The sequence below is a fragment of the Lutra lutra genome, chromosome 4 (assembly GCF_902655055.1).
Source record: "Lutra lutra chromosome 4, mLutLut1.2, whole genome shotgun sequence".
NCBI lineage: Eukaryota > Metazoa > Chordata > Mammalia > Carnivora > Mustelidae > Lutra > Lutra lutra.
In genome coordinates, this window is record NC_062281.1 from 22,958,371 (window position 1) to 22,972,187 (window position 13,817).

Below are 13,817 nucleotides of genomic sequence, written 5' to 3' on the forward strand. Positions count from 1 at the left end.
AGCAGAGAGCCCGATGCGGGGCTCGATCCCAGGACCCTGAGATCATGACCTGAGCCGAAGGCAGCGGCTTAACCCACTGAGCCACCCAGGCGCCCCAAATGACATCATTTTAAAACAAAAATATACCTATCATGGGTTTCAAAGTGTTCAGACTGTGCAGTCATGGATTGTACACTGCCAACATAAGCATTCCTCACCTCCATGGCTAATGAAATAATTCTCCTGACAAAATGACCTATATTTTTGTTCAAACATATTGTTGTCACCAAAAGCTTGCTATGGTCTAGGAACTATTCTGCCTCTTCTTCTTTTATTATTATTTTTAAATTTTAATTCAATTAGCCAACATATAGTACATCATTAGTTTCAGATGTAGAGTTCAATTATTCATCAATTGCATATAACACCCAGTCCTCATCACATCACATGCTCTCCTTAATGCCCATCACCTAGTTACCCCATCCCCCCACCTGTCTCCCTTCCAGAAACCTTCATTTATTTCCTAGAGTCAAAAATCTCTTATGGTTTGTTGTCTCCCTCTCTGATTTCTTCCCTTTCAGTTTTCCCTCCCTTTCCCTATAATACTTTGCACTGTTTCTTACATTCCACATATAAGTGAATCCATATGATAATTTTGTTCAGTATAATACCCCCCAGTTCCACCCAGATTGATGTAAATGGTAAAACTAATTCCTTTTTGATGGCCGAGTAATATTCCATACACATATATATCTCACATCTTTTTTTTTTTTTTAAGATTTAGACAGAGAGGCAGGCAGAGAGAGAGAGAGAGAGAGGGAAGCAGGCTCCCTGCTGAGCAGAGAGCCCAATGCGGGACTCGATCCCAGGACCCTGAGATCATGACCTGAGCCGAAGGCAGCGACTTAACCCACTGAGTCACCCAGGCACCCCACATCTTCTTTATTCATTCACCTGTCAATGGACATGTGGGCTCTTTCCACACTTTGGCTATTGTGGACATTGCTGCCATAAACATTGGGGTGCAGGTGCCCCTTCAGATCTCACATTTGTAGCAAGTGGCAGAACTACAAGGGGACCCTCCTCCTTCCCCTGGAAGGAACGGTGTAGATGCACACTGTGGGAGTCTACAAAGTGTAGAGACTCCAAATGGGGTCATGTGCCTCAGATAAAAACAGTCACAGGCTTAGTGAAAACAGAATGTGGCAGAAACAAATGAGACAAAAGTGATTGAAAGCTTTTCCTTGAAAGTACACTGAAGAGTGGGCAGTAGGATCTTTCAGTTCCAGGGTTGGATATCGGGAGGCTGCCATTTTCATTCTCATCCTCTAAAGTGGTGTGGAAAGATCTCAGAGAATAGAAGCCATATAGAGCAACCTAGAGCTGCTTACACTGATTCCAGCTCCCTGACCAGGGCAGTGCAATTCTGCCCCAGCAAAGACACCTGAGAATCAGTGCAACAGGCCCCTCCCCCAGAAGACCAGCAGGAACATCCAGCTAATACCAAGTTTACCAATCACACAGAACTGAAAAACTCCAGGACTAGGGGGAAATAGTGTATAGAATTCAAGGCTCTTTCTCATGATTCCTTAGTCTTTCAGGTTAAAATTTCCTTTTTCTTTTTTCTTTTTTTCCTTTTCAATGAGTTTCTTATTTTATCAACTCTTTTAAGACTTAATTTACTTCCCTACATTTTATATATACATATGTGTGTGTGTGTGTGTGTGTGTGTGTGTGTATTTCTTCATTTTTGGCTTTTCATTGTATCCAATTTTATTTGCGTGCCTGTGTGTGTGTGTATATACATATATGTATATACACACAAAAAATGTGTGTATATATTATACACACATTTTTCTTTCCTTACAATTTTGGGATATGGTGTCTTCTAACAGACCAAAATACACCCAGGACCTGGTGTATCACCCTGTTCTGTCCACCTGTTTGATTATATCATCTCCTTTTTCGTATTTTTTTTTCCTTACTTGGTTTCTGATCTCTTCTGATTTATCTAGTGTATATTTTGCTGGGGTCTTAGGTTGATATTTTTGTATTTTGTTCTCTCATTCATCTATACTTTTGTGGACAAAATAACAAGATGGAAAAATTCCCAGAAAGAATAACAAGACACAGTATTAACTGCCAAATGTTTAATAAATATGCATATTAGTAAAATGTCAGAGCTAGAATTCAAAATAATGACTATAAAGATACTAGCTGGGCTTGAAAAAAGCATAGAAGACACTAGAGAACCCCTTTCTGGAGAAATAAAAACTAAAATATAATCAGGTAAAAATAAAAAAGGCTATTAATGAGAGGCAATAAAAAGTAGAGATGCTTACTGCTAGATAAATGAGGCAGAAGAGAGAATCAGTGATATAGAATATAAAACCATGGAGAATAAAGAAACTGAGGAAAAGAGAAAAAAAAAACTACTGGATCATGAGGGGAGGATTCAAGAGATCAGGGATACCATAATGCAAAACAATATTAGAATAATTGGGGTCCCAGAGAAAGAAGAAAGAGAAAGTGAGAGAGAGGGAGAGGGAGGCAGGCAGAAGGTATATTTGAGCAAATTATTGCTGAGAACTTCCCCAATTTGGGGAAGGAAACAGGCATTCAAGTCCAGGAGGCACAGAGGACCGCCTCAAAATCAGTAAAAATAGATCAACACCCAGACATATAACCATGAAACTTGCAAATCTGAGAGACAAATAGAAATTCTGAAAGCAACTCAGGAAAAGAGATCCTTAACCTACAGAGGTAGAAACATAAGGCTGGCAGCAGACCTATCCACAGAAACCTGGCAGGCCAGAAAGGCCTGGCATGATATATTCAGGGTGCTAAATGAAAAAAATATGCAGTCAAGAGTACTCTATCCAGTAAGGCTGCCATTCAGAATAGGAGAGATAAAGAGCTTCCAGGACAAACAGAAACTAAAAGAATTTGTGATCAATAAATGAGCCCTAGAAGAATTATTAAAGGGGATCCTGTAAGTGAAATGAGAGTCCAAAAGTAACATAGACCAGAAACAGACCAGAAATGGAGACAATATACAGAAACAGTGACTTTACAGATAATACAATGACACTAAATTCATATCTTTCAACAGTTACTCTGAATGTAAATAGGCTAAACTCTCTAATCAAAAGACACAGGCTATTAGATTAGATAAACAAGCAAGACCCCTCCATATGCTGTCTACAAGAGACTCATTTTAGACCCAAAGATACCTCCAGATTGAAAGTAAGGAGGTGAAGAACCATTTATCAACCTAATGGACACTGAACACTACACCATATAATAAAAATAAAGATTAAAAAAAAAATAAACCTGGCTATTTGTCACAAAAAGAAAGAAAGCTTGGATAGCAATACTTACATCAGGCAAATTATATTTTAAATCAAAGACTGTAACAAGAGATGAAGAGGGACACTATATCATATTTAAAGGGTATCCAATAAGAAGATCTAATAACTATAAATATTTAGCTCCTAACTTGGGAGTAGCTAATTATATAAACCAATTAGTAACAAAATTAAAGAAACACTTTGATAATATAATAATAGTAGGGGACATTAACACCCCAATCACAGCAATGGACAGATCATCTAAGCAGATCAACAAGGAAACAAGGGCTTTAAATGACACACTGGACCAGATGGATTTCACAAATATATATACAGATAATTCCATCCTAAAACAACAGAATACACATTCTTCTCGAATGCACATGGAACATTCTCCAGAACAGATCACATACTGGATCACAAATCAGGTCTCAACCAGTACCACAAAATGGGATTATTTCCTACATATTTTTAGACCACAGTGCTTTGAAACTGGAACTCAATCACAAGAGGAAATTTGGAAGGAACTCAAATATTTGGAGGTTAAAGAGCCTCCTGCTAAAGAATGAATGGGTCAATTGGGAAATTAAAGAAGAATTTTTTTAAATCATGAAAACAAATGAAAATGAAAACACAACTGTTCAAAACCTTTGGGATGCAGTAAAGGTGGTTTTAAGAGGGAAGTATATAGCAATATAAGTTTTTCTCAAGAAACTAGAAAAATCTTGGATACACAGGCTAACCTTACACCTAAAGGAGCTGGAGGAAGAACAGCAAATAAAGCCTAACTGAACAGGAGAAGAGAATTAGTAAAGATTAGAACAGAAACCAATGAAATAGAAGCCCAAAGAATGGTAGAACACATCGACAAAACTAGGAACTGCTTCTTCTACAGAGTCCCACTGCATCTTTTTTGTGCTGATTTCATAATTTAACGCTCAAAGAACAATTCCATTTGAAGTACCCAATTTTGCAATTTTTGAGAACACTAACCCTTTGTGAAGCAGGGAGAGTTCATGATTGAGTTTTTCACCTAGGCTTCGTTGATGTAAGCTCTTATCATTCCATCTGACAGAGCTGTGGAGGGGAAACAGGTAAACTAGCACCCTTGTGTAACATGGTGTTTTCTTTGGAGTCAAATTGGTGTTTGTACAAATTTCAGCCAACAGAGCATCCGGTCTGATTCTCTGTTCCTATCCTATGCTTTCCTGAAATGGAGGATTATATATACATAATGTGTGTGTGTATGTGTGTGTGTGTGTGTGTGTGTGTGTGTATTCTCCTTTCTGCCATCATATAATACTCAGATCTCAATCCTGCCTGCCAGTGCCACTGTCTACACTATATTTGCCATCCCATCTCTCTCATATACCTCTGAATGAAACATCAGTACACACTGTCTACATTCGGATATTCCATTCTTTCCACAAGTCACTGAGGTCTGACTCCCTCTCTTCTTATACTAAGGACATCATTCATCACAAATGCTAAGGTCAACAATTTCATAAGTGCCAAGTCCAATGGTTACTTTGAGTCCATCTCTCTTTTCTGGATTTAGAGCTATTTTTCTTTTAGATGTCCTGAATCCTGTTGGCTACTGTGACTCCACACTCCTCTCATTCTCCTCTTACATCCCTATACTCTCCTGTGTTCTTTTATAAATTGTGATCACTATGGTTCCATCCTCAGATCACTGGTTGTCTTACTCTTAATAAAAACAAAACTAGGGATGCCTGGGTGGCTCAGTTGTTTAAGCATCTGCCTTCAGTTCAGGTCGTGATTCCAAGGGTCTTGGGATTGAGTCCTGCATCGGGTCTCTTGCTCAATGGGGAGCCTGCTTCTCCCTCTGCCTCCCACTCCTTCTGCTTGTCTCTGTCTGTCAAATAAATACATAAAATCTTTTTAAAAACAAACTAAACAAAATTCAAAAACAAAATTAAAAAAGAAAAAAATTCAGACATCATCAAGCAGCTACTTCATAAATATGAACCTTAGTTGGAACCATTTTTCCACACTGAAAAAAATCTAAATGCGTGTCCTACTCAGGTCAATTTTGTCTTAAAAGAACAAAAACAGTGGTTGGGAATTCCTGCTTCTCATTATACGCTTCCTCCTAAGAGAAAGGTACCATAAATGGATTTTTTTTCTTGATTTTGGTGGGAGGGAGAAATGGGTTAAAGAGAAATTCAATAATGAAGGGCCATATCAAAGAGGTTATCAGGAATAATATGGAAATTCCCACCCTATGGTAGAGGCAACTAATAAAATACTTGATAAGGAATCCAAAATGACAAATATTGAAGAGCTAGAAGAGCCTCCCAAGTCAGGATGGATCCAAGAACACAGCACATAGTGTTTGTATCATTAGGTTTTTTTGCTATGTAACATAAAACACAAAATCTAATGGCTTAGGACACCAACCATTTATTTATTCACAGTTCTATGGGTCAGAAACTTGGGCTTGATTCAGTTGGGATGGCTCATATCTGTTCCATGTGTTGTCATTTTTGCTTGTTTATGTTTTTATAGTCAGCTGCCGGTTGATGGACTCCCATGTCTGGTATTTGGTTGGCCATTGGTGGGGACAATGGATATAACTAGGCCATGTCCAACTCATAGTATATTAGGCTAACCAAGGCTCAGTAGGGTGTTAAAGTGCAACAAGTGAAAGCAAACCCAATGCACACACACACACACATTTCAAGACTCTGTTTTGCATCATGTTTATTATTGTCCCATCAGCCAAATCAAGTCAAATTGCTAAGCCCAGAGTCAGTGTGGATTCAGGAAGGGTGATTATAGTGAACATTTTTAAAAGAGCACAGTATTTTTTAACAACCACCACCACCACCACCAGCTGAGAGTCCCCATACTATTATTCTCCTCAAAGTAAGTTTTTATTAAAAGGATAACATCAGAGGAAAAGATTTCTTTGTGTAATTTTGCAGAAAAACATATTAAACTATTTTTTTTTTAATTCTGGAGTGCTTTTTCATTGTTTTTGTCTCTCTAGCATCTTTTCCTTTAGTGAAAGAGTCATTTTTCTCCCATTCAGTGATTCTGGTAGGGTTGTCAATTATAGTGTCAAATCCTAGTCCCTTCCACCCTGCCCCCATGACTTAGATCTGTTAAGACTCTGAGGCTGGTCCAGAAGTGAACACATGACTAAGAATGAATCAGATGCCTGCCTAGGAGTGATAGAACAGTCTGGGGGTCGTTATGGTGGTCGGGAGGTGGGGGGAGTGTTGGCAAGGGAAAAGAAGCCCTTTTTCTTCTGGAGAATGTGAATCTGGAGTAGCAGCCATATTTCCGAGCACATAGGAAACGCTTTCTGCAACATGAAACTAATCAGAAAAAAATAGCTCAAGACAAGGGAGGCAGCAACCCGGTGGTACTGAATTCTGGTTCTAGTTTGTGAGGTTCACATCCCTACCGAAATTCCTTCCATTCTGCTTTACCCCAACATCTTTTTCTGATAAGTGACCCAATACAATCCCTTTTCCTTAAGCTAATTAGAGTTGTTTCCATCATTTGCAACCAAGAACTCTGACCGATTTGAAATCCTGTAATAGCTATTAAATAAACCCATCTTTTCATTCTATCCCAATCCCCATCTTCAGCTGTCAACTCTTGAATACTTTGAAACTTTACTGGAGAAAGTGCTGTCATAAAGAGGGCATGAAGGGGGGAGAGAAAAGGAGCCTGAAGAGAATGAATGGACCACTGGGATAAGGAAACAGACAGGGTGAAAAATTACCACTCAGAATGGCCTGACAGAAGAGAAAGGAGACAGATAAATGGGAGACTCTTGGCAGCCAAGAAAGTAAATGAAAGGATAAGAAAGATGACATCGAATACTAAGAACAGTATTACCTGAAACACTCCTAGGAGTAAGAACTCAGAACAATGGCTTTGGGGTTGTCAGTGGTTGTCTTTTGGAAAAATATACTTAGGATCATCATGAGAAAGAAAAAACAAAGGTAAGAGTGATGAGCTAGCCACTATACGGCCCATTAAAATGAAAAATGGGTTGTGAAGAGAATTACTTGATAGAAGCAGTCCTGTTACTTTTAAATTTTGCTATTCTATCAAAAATCCATTAAGATGATATAGGTTTATCCTCACACAGAAGCTATATTATATGCAGCTTTCCCTAAGGATCATACTGTAAAGTATAATCTAGGGCAATTAGAACCCCTGTTCCCTTTGGTATATAACTAAATTCCTTTTTGAGCTGCCTATCTTGTTTTCTAACACCATCCTAAGTTTTTCCTCCCCAACTTTTACATTTGTTTGACAATATTTCCCACAATCTTAGTACCCTCACACTCATCAACCACCAGGTCCAGATGGAATTTTTACTTCCGAACGCACCCTTGCTCCTTCCCAGAGCCACTTCCATTATGATACACATGTGATTGTAAATACTCTGCCAAACTTATTTTCAGTGTGTGTGCTATTATGTATGTGATTCGTTTATAGCATTTTCAATGGAGAGGAGAGGGCTGTTGGGAAGCTAAGGTGAGCTTGCCTTATAAACAGTTTGACTTACAATCCCCAACCTACTCTAAGTACAGATTTATTTGAATATGAAATAAATTCATCTATGCAAAAATGCTTTGGAAAGTAACTCCCAAGTTGAAACGAGTCACAATTATTAATTATAAGATATATTTCCTACCTTTATTTGTTTACTCAGTACAGTTTATTTACAGGTTATATGGAAGTGTTTCATGACTAGTGACCTGCTAGATTTATAGCATGATGGTCCCACCTAATCTGTTCACAAGAGAAACCCCAACATCAGGGAGATGTGTCTGGCATACATGCCCCAAGACCTTCTCCGTGGCTGTTTCTGGCAGGTGCCCTGAGTGTCCAGACCTAGCTCTCTCCAGTTTTATTCTGTTCCCATTAACCCCACTCCACACACTGGCTCTAGCCCCAGGCATCCCGACCTGGGAAAGATACTTATTCAATGAAATAGAGATATTAATATAAAGAAAAAATATTATAGAAACATATGTTGGAATGAAGCTCAACCTGGGGCCCAAGGGAGAAATGGGAGGCAGCCCTGGAAAACAGAAGAGCTTCCTAGAGTTTGTGAGAACCATGGGTCTGTGGGGGGGAAAAATCAGATTCAAATCCTATCTCTGCTGTTTATTTTTTTTAAAGATTTTATTTATTTGACAGAGATCACAAGTAGGCAGAGAGGCAGGCAGAGAGAGAGAGGGAAACAGGCTCCCTGTTGAGCAGAGAACCCAATGAGGGGCTTGATCCCAGGACCCTGGGACCATGACCTGAGCCGAAGGCAGAGGCTTAAACCACTGAGCCACCCAGGCACCCCAGCTCTGCTGTTTATAAACTCTATGACTGGGCACATGATAGCTGCTCAATAAAGAATGGTTCAATGAATAAACAAGGTTAACTAACTTTTCAGAGCTTCAATTCCTCATATGCAAGATATGGAAGTAAGTATCTCCTGCAGACCTTTGTTGTCAGGATTAAATAACATAATGGGGAACAAATGAATAGGAGAGCACCTGACACCGAATTATTGCTCAATAAAGAGTATCTACTAATACTACCACTATTATTATCCCCAAAATGATGGCAGAAAACATATCCATGATTCCCTTAAATAGCTGAACCAGATGACAAGGTATTTAACATTATAACTGATTCATCTTTGATTACAAGAGAAGTGATAACAAATTGCAAAAAACTCCCAATTTTCCATTTTTGCCTTGAGACAAAAAAGAAAATATAAACACAACCTAGGCCATCATGATCTTGTTTTTAAAAAAACTCTCTATGAAATTAAGTCCATTGGTGAAGAATGAGGTCTAAGACTCAGGAAACCTAAGTTCAAGTCCTGATTTTGTCTCTAATTATCTTTTCCTACATATTGGTTTTTCAGATGAAGAAGCAGAGAAAGTGACTTCTCAAAAATACTGAATGCTTTGTACGTGCCTTTCTTTTCTTTTCTTTCTTAAGATTTTGTTAATTTATTTGACACATGAGATCACAAGTAGGCAGAGAGGGAGAGAGGAGGAAGCAGGCTCCCTGCCGAGCAGAAAACATGATGCGGTACTTGATCCCAGGACCCTGGGACCATGACCTGAGCAGAAGGCAGAAGCTTTAACCCACTGAGCCACCCAGGCGCCCTGTAGGTCCCTTTCAGTGTATATCAGGATATGGTTCTGTGAATTAGCCAAGGACTTCTGGGAATCAAAACTGGTATGGTCTCCTGAGGCCTTTTTTGCTGGTGACCTGCTGGGGTCAACCATGAATCAAGTGATATTCTGTTTATTACTAACTCCTCGTGGACCATTTCCACCTGACTGCCTTAGGCTGTCAATCAGTTCTTCTGGCTTACCTGGGTTTTCTAGCACTGGTAACTAGCTGAAAGAGCCTTAGAAGAAAGTGGAGTCTGACTTCCATAGGGGGCATCCAAAGAAGCATCAATAGTTAAATCAGTGGTTTCCTGACCAGAATAATGTGGAGAGTTTGAAACATTATAGGTTCCTGGGGGCAAGTTCTGAAGATTCTGCTCAATGCATCAGTGGTGTAGCCCAGAGTCACATATTTTTTAAAAAGCTTCCCAAATGTTTACAATGGACATCCAGATTTGGGAACAATTATCTCCATAAAGAGTCTCAAATTCAAATTCTTACAGGGACCCAGGCAAATCAGGTTAAAAATAAAGCTTTTGAGGTCTATATTTCATTTTCCCACTTTTGAGATAGAAGTGACTTTAAGAATTGTTTGCTTTTCCTCTTTTAATTCCACCATAAGAAAAACAGGACAACGAGAATAATAACTGAAACTCAACTTAACGCTGGGGAGCAATAGGGAATGGTGGTGACAGCAGTAAACTGGAAAATTTACACTCCATCTAGGAAGAGCACCAATACTCAGTCTAGATACTTACTGCTTTGCAGTAATGCATGCCTATATAACCAGATTTCTTCATTCATCCAAGGGGCCAAAAAGTCAAGAATCTGAATTTTGATGTGAATTTGCAAATTTGTCATTGTTGGAAACTCACATGAATTATTTTTTAAAGATTTTACTTATTTACTTGTGTGTGTGAGAGAGAGAGCCCAAGCAGGGGGAGTGTCAGGCAGAGGGAGAAGCAGGCTTCCACGCTGAGCCCGGAGCCTGACTTGGGATTCAATCTCAGGACCTTGGGATCATGACCTCAGCCAAAGGCAGATGCTTAACCAACTGAGCCACCCAGTCATCCCCATGTGAATTATTTTTAAACATTTTTGAAAGAAATAAAACCTATGTGTGGGAATTCAAAGAGCCAACAAGCCACAAGCTGGAGATACCTCATCTAGGTTTGCACATTTACCTCTTCCTAAAGCAGGAAGTACAGGGCAGTGGAGCCATCATTGGCCCTGGAAGCAGTAGTCCTAGGTTAGCTCTCTCTTCTAGCACTGTGCAGAGTCAGTCTTAAACTTTTCTGAGCTCAGATATCTCATCTATCAAATTAGAGCAAGAAAATTTGAGGTACACAATTGCTCTGAGGATAAATGAAATTATAAACTATAAAACGTTAGTTCTCATTACTATAGTTAAAACCAAAAACAGTTGCATGCAGTAAAATGTTCTCAGGTAACAGACTGAAAAGTTTTGTCTGAGGGTTGATCTTAGAAAAAGTTCTGTATCAGACACTTCTGTGTCCAAAAAATGACAAGATCAGAGACTTCAGCTCGGCGCAGCCTTTGCCTTTGGCCCGATTTTGTTTCCATCCACTCTTTGTCAAGTGGTGAAAGCTGATGCCTTGTGTCAGCAGGAGCCTGCAAGGCTTGGATGCTGAATTCCTCCTGTCTCCTGGCATCCTCACCTGCCGCGGCTGGAGGGAATGTGGACAGAGAAGGAGGAGAATATTGGGAGGGCAGAGGCAGACTTAGAAGCAAGTGAAAGGATACAGGATCTGTGGCCTGAATATAATGAATTCAAAGAGAGAGGATGGAATTGATGCAGATTAAACGAGAGGAGGCTCCAAGCCCAGAATGTCGGGTTTAAAGCTATTTCCCCGACGTGGAAAGTCATCTTGGCACCAGCTCATGAGAAAAGAAGAGAGGCAAATCTGTCATCAGCTAAGCCTTGCAGAAAAAGGCCCCCAAACCTCGTAAGCTTCTGGGGGAAGCTGTCAAGTCAGACTGATCAATTGCGGGGCGCCTACAGTTTATTGAGCCTGAAACGAGTGTAGAAGGTCAGATTCTCTGAATTAAGTTACATTCTCAAGTCTTCCAGCTGGGAAAGAGCTGGAAATGAAAAGCTAGGACCTGCCTTACTGAGAGCTCATCTCTCTTCTAGAGGTGACTTCAGCCAGTAATTACATGAAGTTTAACTAAAACAGAAGCTCTGGACCTATTTTATGCCATAAACACCTTTAACTGGGTGTTGAAGCCTAACAGATGACTTGTCAGAATAATGTTTGTAAATGCTCCAGGTAGAATACAGGAGTACATTGAAATAGACAACTACATTGAAACAGAAAGTAATCCAAGTATTAAAGATGTTTGTGAAATAGTAATAATAGTGTTTCTTTAATTAATGAATTAAATAGCTAGATCTAGGGGCACCTGGGTGGCTCAGTGGGTTAAGCCTCTGCCTTTGGCTCAGGTCATGATCTCAGGGCCCTGGGATCGAGTCCTGCATCGGGCTCTCTGCTCTGCAGGGAGCCTGCTTCCTCCTCTCTCTCTCTGCCTACTTGTGATCTCTCTCTGTCAAATAAATAAAATCTTTAAAAAAAATAGCTAGAGCTAGCAATAAGTCCCAAAACATCCATAATTAAACTAGTGATGGGTAGTAATGAGGATCAACAGTATACTGAAATACCTACAGCAAACAAAGGCAACTAACAATGCTCTGCAGAATGAGCCATCAAAAAGATAGATACATAATGTCAAAGGTGACAGAAAGAGGGAAATTAAGTCTGCCTAAGGAGAGGAGAGCTAGGTAGAGGAGGGGAGAGTGAAGGAGTGAGTAGGAATTCCTGAGGGGAAGTGGGGAAAGGCAATCAGCTTTGGAGACTCAGTGTAGCAAGATGGCGTTGGTGTCCATACATAAGGATGTTTATAACCAAAGGTTTCAGAAAGTTAAGTTGAGACCTGATTGGGAAGTTCAGAATTCATACTTTATCCTTGAGGAAACAGAAATCCATGGAAGGTATTAAGAGGCATACTATGATCCAATGTATAGGTTAGTAAAGTAACTGGCAGCTACGTGGATTGCTTGGGAGAGAGGTTAGCGACAGAGTAGACAGATCGTCAAGGACACCCCTGCTCTGCCTGAGAGAGTCTGCTATAGGCACAGCAAGGGAGGAGGCGGGACTGAACTCGGGAGGCTGTAAAGGATGAAGAAGAGGAAATAGAATCTTGTAAAGATTTAGATATAGACTTGAGGGGTAAGAGGAAAGAAGATGTGAAAATAATTTCAGGTTTCCAATGGGTGTCCTTAAGATAAATGGGGGGAGTACAGAGATCAAATTAGGCAGGTTAGAAAGATGCTGATTTCTAAGTGCCTATGGGTAATCTAGGAACAACTATATATTTAGAACAACTATATATTCATACTAGAAATATATGAACTATACAAGAAGGATTGATGAGTGGTAATGAAGATCAGCAATGTGTTAAGATACGTGTATCAACCGTATTGTTATATGAAAATGTGTGTGGTTCTATTATTGATAAAATCATAGGTATTGTTGATACTCCTGCAGTTTTTAACCTACGTTTATACTAGAAGGAAATTCTGTATTTCAATTGGAAGTTAGCAAAGATGTAATCTTTTTATCTTCCAAGCTCAGAGATCATCACTTAGGGGGAAAATCTCAAGTTAAAAACCCCTATTTATAAGTTAATAGAAACATTCAATTGGCACCCCCCAACACCGCTTCCCCTCCTTCAGCAGACAGGTAAATGAATATAACTCTTTAGGTCCTTTACTTTGGAAAACTATAAATTTTTGTCAACAATTGGTCAAAATATATTTTTTAAAGAATTTATTTATTTGACAGACAGAGATCACAGAGAAGCAGGCAGAGAGAGAGGAGGAAGCAGGATCCCCACTGAGCAGAGAGCCCAATGCGGGCCTCGATCCCAGGACCCTGGGATCATGACCTAAGCCAAAGGCAGAGGCTCAACCCACTGAGCCACCCAGGCGCCCCTATTGGTCAAAATATTTTTAAAGAGGGTAGATCTCATCTAAACATATAAGATGTATTTATTTTCTACAACTACATTTCAAATTCAAGACTATACAACCAAGTTGGTAAGAAATCTTATGTCGGTCATTCTTGGTCATTCTCCTATTCAAGCAGCTTTGGGAATTTGTCATAATATTTCAGTCTCAAATCATCCAGGAGAAGACCTGTAGGTTGATCATCTGTCTACCCAGTCTACCTATATGATATCTGTTGTCCCTCTCTGAGGGCTCCTTCATATTCAGTGGTACTCTGTTGTTTGAGAC